The following is a 5,891-nucleotide window of genomic DNA, read 5'->3' on the forward strand; positions in this document are numbered from 1 at the left end:
TCCATTGTCATGTACTTCTTTGCGTGTCTGTTGAGTATCAGCTCATTGGGAATTTATGTGAAATTATCCCAGTAATCTCAGTTCAGACTCCAAAAACCTGTTTAAAATGGTTCCATTAAATTTATTACTAATCTACACTGAATTTGAACTAAAGGCCTGGGTCCTTAATATTCTCAGCCATAACAAGCTCAAGTGACCTAACATCCTGATGCCTTCATTCAGCCTATAATTGATTTCTTGTAGTATTTTGAAGGAACAGGTACACCCTGCCCATAAAAATTAAGTTCCAAATTTATTCTCTTAATCACTTCCATATCTTTAGTGCTGATACCTGGAGAAAGCATTCTGAGACTTGTAAACTGTTCTCTCTGCCTTTTACATCTGCATTAACAAAGATTCTGCAATCGGCACTTCTTGTGGCTAAAAATCTTGTTGATGATGCAAAAGTCAGAATAGGATCTAGCTTGCTATCCAAGAGCTGTATTGCTCTTCAGATCTAACAGTAAGAAAAATGCATAGAAGGCCATAAAGTAGAATACTGGGATAGCCAAGGCACAGAATATCAGTGTCACAATTTTGCTACTGTGTGCTGCTAAATTAAATATAATATTCTGAGACCCATATTTTGCCTCAGGAAAAGAAGTGGGGAGCAACTATACGGTGTAGAGAGTGGGACTAATCTGAATTCAGATACCTGGCCAGAATCTCAGATTAGCTCAGGAATACTCAGCACTGCTACAGATGAGGCTCTGTGGAAGAGGGTGGTACAGTGATGGTTTTAAAGGTTTATTTCCGCCTTATGGGCCTTATCAGTGTGCTGCGCTGACCTCTCTTCCCCCCTCACACACACATCTCTAATGTGCTGCAGCTGCCATTTGCCTAGAGCAGTGATTAAGAAAGCTCTGTCCACAATCTGTACACTGGAAACCAAGATGGAGTTTGGTGTAGGAGCTGCTATGGTGATGTATTGCTATGTGAGGGATTCCTGTGGAGGAGCTGGAAAAGATTTAAGAATGTGCAAGTTAAAGTGGGGTGAAGGCTATGTTATTTTGTGCCTCAAACCTTTTTGCAGCCTCTGTGTGAAAGATATATACACTGACATAGACTCTAATGTCAGCGTAAGCTTGTCTGAGAGAGTGTAAGAGGTTGACGGTGCATGTCACCTCTGCATTAGCCCCTATGACTCTAATGAAGTCTGACTCAAGAGGGTGTCTTAAATGACATATATCAAGGTATACCAAGTTGGACTGTTTCTGGCCTTTCTTAATTTGCATGAGCTTTTAGGGATGGTGGTGAGTAAAAGCATTTTTTAGACCTTTACAAAAATTAACCTCCATTCCTTAAACACAGTTGTTATGCTTAAACGAAGCATGCAAGATCTTTTATAGGGGAAAAAGCAGTATGTTGCATTTATTGAGAATACATCAGTAGCATATGCTTTTCAGTCACTCACACACACATACACCATACATACAGTCCCGCCAGATGATGTTATAGTTACCAGTCCAGAGTCTGGATCAATCTAGTGGCCAGACAGATCGATCACAGAGGGGGAGCCAGGCTTTGTTGGTAGCGATCTGGTGCTCTCCTGGAGTTGGTGGAAAGATGAACCCAAAGTTCCGTGGCAAGGCACGCTGCTTTTATAATCCTCCTTCCTCTGTTGAAGTCTGTGGATTTCGCTGTGTGAGTCTGTGACCAGTTACTGTTATCTTTTGATGTTGACATTCCAATCATCTCCAAGAGGTCATCCTGTCCTGGATTGTTAATCAGTTGTTTTTAGGGATGCCTTCACCTTTTGAGCCATCAATCTTGCCCCTTCCTTAATCATGATGCATGCTAATGATTTTTCTGATGATGATAAGTCTGTCTTTCACAGTCTGCCTTCACCCCGCATTCTCCCCTTTCTCTCTTGACCATCTGGCTTTAACGATGACGACCTTCACACCTTATCTCATTCACACAAACAGTCTTTCACAGAGATACGAACAGCAGAGTTTTATATTGAACAAAAGTAAACAGCATTGTAAATTGCCTTACTAAGGGTATGTCTACACTACCCCCCTAGTTCGAACTAAGGGGGTAATGTATGCATACCGAACTTGCTAATGAAGCCCGGGATTTGAATTTCCCGGGCTTCATTAGCATAAAGCCGGCGTCGCCATTTTTAAAAGCCGGCTAGTGCGAACCCCGTGCCGCACGGCTACACGCGGCACGGGCTAGATAGTTCGGACTAGCAAGCTATTCCCAACTATCTGTACGCCTCATGGAACGAGGTGTACAGATAGTTCGGAATGGCTTGTTAGTCCGAACTATCTAGCCCGTGCCGCGTGTAGCCGTGCGGCACGGGGTTCGCACTAGCCGGCTTTTAAAAATGGCGATGCTGGCTTTATGCTAATGAAGCCCGGGAAATTCAAATCCCGGGCTTCATTAGCAAGTTCGGTATGTATACATTACCCCCCTAGTTCGAACTAGGGGGGTAGTGTAGACATACCCTGAATCTTGTAATCAAAACAGTTCACACTGAAGGCCCGGGCCTTCAATATTTCTAATCTCATTAACATAGACACAATATCAAAATCTCTTTCCTTACTAAACTTTAAAAGAAATGTATATTTAACTAAAGGTCTATCCAGGATGAAATTAAGTCATACATTACTACATTATTAAACCTAAAATACAAATATAATATTCTTACTCCAACACAGTCCTGCTGGAGATTGATGGTACTGAAGACAGGGGATCCTGGTCATCCCATGGTCTTATGTAGGCAGCAATTATCTAGCAAGTAATCAGTACTTGCAGCAGCCTTAAGCTACATCTAGACGGCATTGCTTTTCAAAGCAATGTCACGTCCAAGGAATGCATCCACTTTTTCAAAAAAAAATTCAGAAAAGTAGATGTGCTGTTTCGCCATCCCTGCAAGCATTGTTTTATGAGGAATAAGGGATGTGTCAAAAGAACACTTTTTTCCAAAATTTAACACCATATAGATGCACCAGATTTTGGAAAAGCCTCTTTTGACAGTAAAGTAGAAAAAGATATTTTTTTCGACTTACCATTGCAGTGTAGACCTAGACTTAGTCTCCACTACTCCCCAATTCTGCTCCCCAGCATTTGTAGCCAAAATATAGTTATATCCTGTATGGGAGGACTAGGGGGAGACACAGGAGCACTGTCTCCTCTCCCTACAGTGAATCTTCACAGGGCCAGCACCAGCCTAAAATGGTCATCAGTAAGAAGATGGGGTTGAGGTTTTTTAAGATGGCTGTCTTATTTACACTGGCTTCTTTTTAATGTCATCCCCCTCCCCCCCTATTCTGAAAGTGACTAATTTTGGTTTCCCATAGAGTTGGAGAAATATTACTTCTACTGTCAGTCTTACCAGCACTTCCCATTATCAATGGAAACACTTGGGATATGTCTACACAGCAGTTTAATTAAGATATTGCATAGCTTAAGTCAATTGCATAGCTTAAGTTGAAATAGTTTAACTCACCTTTTGGCACTGTCTACACAGCAGGAAGTTGAAGTAAGTACACTCTTCTTTCGACTTCCCTTACTCATTGTGAAATGAGGGTTACAACAAGTCAGAGTAAAAAGTCCTCCAGCTCAACATTATTTCCAAATAAAGGCTTGTAGTGTAGATGTGCACTATGTTATTTTGGAATAACATCAATTATTCCAAAATAATGCTGCTACGTAGACCTACCAGTCTCCAAAAACACTGATATTTATATTTTTAGAGAGAAAATAATATAACAAATGCAAAAACACATTAACCATCAGACACTCCTCATGAATAAGATCTTTTTGTGTTGTGATGGATGTTAGGAAAGAAGAGAGATGGGGAAGTTACAAATAGCTGAAATAAGGCCGCTGTGTAGATATACCCTTACTTTCCTAGCTGGCATCAGACACTCCAGTTCTATTTACCTTTACTTTGGTTGTCAATTGAACCATCCTTTTAATATTTTATTTTCAAAAATATTCTTACACTCTCTCAATCTTCTGCTCCGTGTATGTGTGTGGGAGGAACTTACTCTATATCTAATATGAATATAGATTATTTCTGGGTTAAAAAATTCAAACATTTGTAAAGAAAAACAAACCCCCCAGCTCTGCACATGGTTCAAGAAACTGATATAATTTGAACAACTTAACAAAAAGCTACATCAAAGGGGATCTGCGCTTTATGCAAATAAAATCACTATGCCCATTACCAGAGTATAATGAAGCAGAAAGACCTCTGCACTTAGGGATAATATGACAAGTGTTTTATTTATTGTAACTCTTAGTATTTGCTCTTAGCATTTTACAGACAGCATCATGTGGCCTCCGAAAGGCAGATTTTTACACTGCTGAGGAAAAAGAGCTCCCCATGTATTAATAATATGCTGAACAAATTGCTTTTGTAGAAAGAATATTCTTCTGAGACTGTTTATTTTTGTCTCTTAGCTCTCTGACAGTATAATACAGTTTTGATAGTGGAATTATTGCATTTCAGTGACATAGAGATAAGATAATGTGAGTACAGAAGATGGGAAAATTATTTCTGTTTACACGTGAGTCCTAAACTTTTCCAACAAAATCTGTATAGAGCCAAGCTACAAGAACTCCATTTCATGTCACCATAGGTTCAGTCATGCAGTTAATTATATATCCATTACCTGACTCCAATATACTACAGTAGCATGTTTTGTGAGACTGTTAGTGGCCCTCTTTCTGAAGTCACAAGAGCCCGGTCAGAGCAGCAGAGTGTATATACTGATAGGTTTTAATGGTATTTATCTAGCCTCCATTATTACAATATTGGAACACCTCATAATTTCTGAGTGTATGTCTACACTAGCCACCCTAGTTCAGACTAAGGTGGCTAATGTAGTCATTCGAACTTGCGATGAGGAGTAACGGTAGTTCAAATTAGGAGCTTTAGTTCAAACTGCCTGGCCCGTGCTGCGTGTAGCCGTGGGCAGGTAGTTCGAACTACCGGGCATTTAAAAATGGCGGCACCCGGGAACATGCAAATGAAGCCCGGGATATTTAAATCCTGGGCTTCATTTGCAAGTTTGAATGACTACATTAGCCACCCTAGTCCGAACTAGGCTAGGCTAGTGTAGACATACCCTAATGTATTTATTCAACTCCATCCTTATGAGGTAGGAAGTTCTTCTGTTTCCTGTTTTACAGATGGGTAACTGAGGCACAGAGAGATTAAGTGACTTGCCAAAGGTAACAGGAAATCTGTAGCAGAGCAGGGACATGATCCTCAGTCTCTCAAATCCAGGGCTAGAGTTCTAACCAGCACATACCCATTTTCTCCTATGAATCCAAACCATGTGTGTCATATATGTTAGACAGGACACAAATAACTGTTTACTGTTTCTTTCATATTGCATATGTTATGTAAAGAGAAAAAACACAACACATAGTACATAGGAAGATCCAACTCCCCTGGAGTCGTTCACTGAATCCTTATTGATTTCACTGGGAATTTTGCCTGACAGAGCACTGCAGGAGTATAACCTTTATAAACTGATGACCAAAAAGATACTTCCTAGCAAATAAATCAGTCTTTGGTCAGAGCCTACCCATAGTCAGTTTTAGCGGCAAGATTTAAGTTTCAGAAAGTTCTGAGCATATGAAAACAACAGGTTATGGCAGTAGATATTTTGCAGCCCTTATAGTGGGATGGAGGTTGAGCAACTGTTACATCACATATAATAACATCACTCTAGCATGTTATAAGGAAAGCATAATATGGGATATTTAGCTGTTAACTTCCTTGGGGCAGGAACTCTCTAATCTCTTTTTGTAGCACAACGTACATCAAGGCTTCTATGTATAAATGTTACCTGTTAATAACAACAGGAGGAATTATAAGGGTCAGATTT

Source organism: Pelodiscus sinensis, chromosome 8 (genome assembly GCF_049634645.1).
Source record: "Pelodiscus sinensis isolate JC-2024 chromosome 8, ASM4963464v1, whole genome shotgun sequence".
NCBI classification, from domain to species: Eukaryota; Metazoa; Chordata; order Testudines; family Trionychidae; genus Pelodiscus; species Pelodiscus sinensis.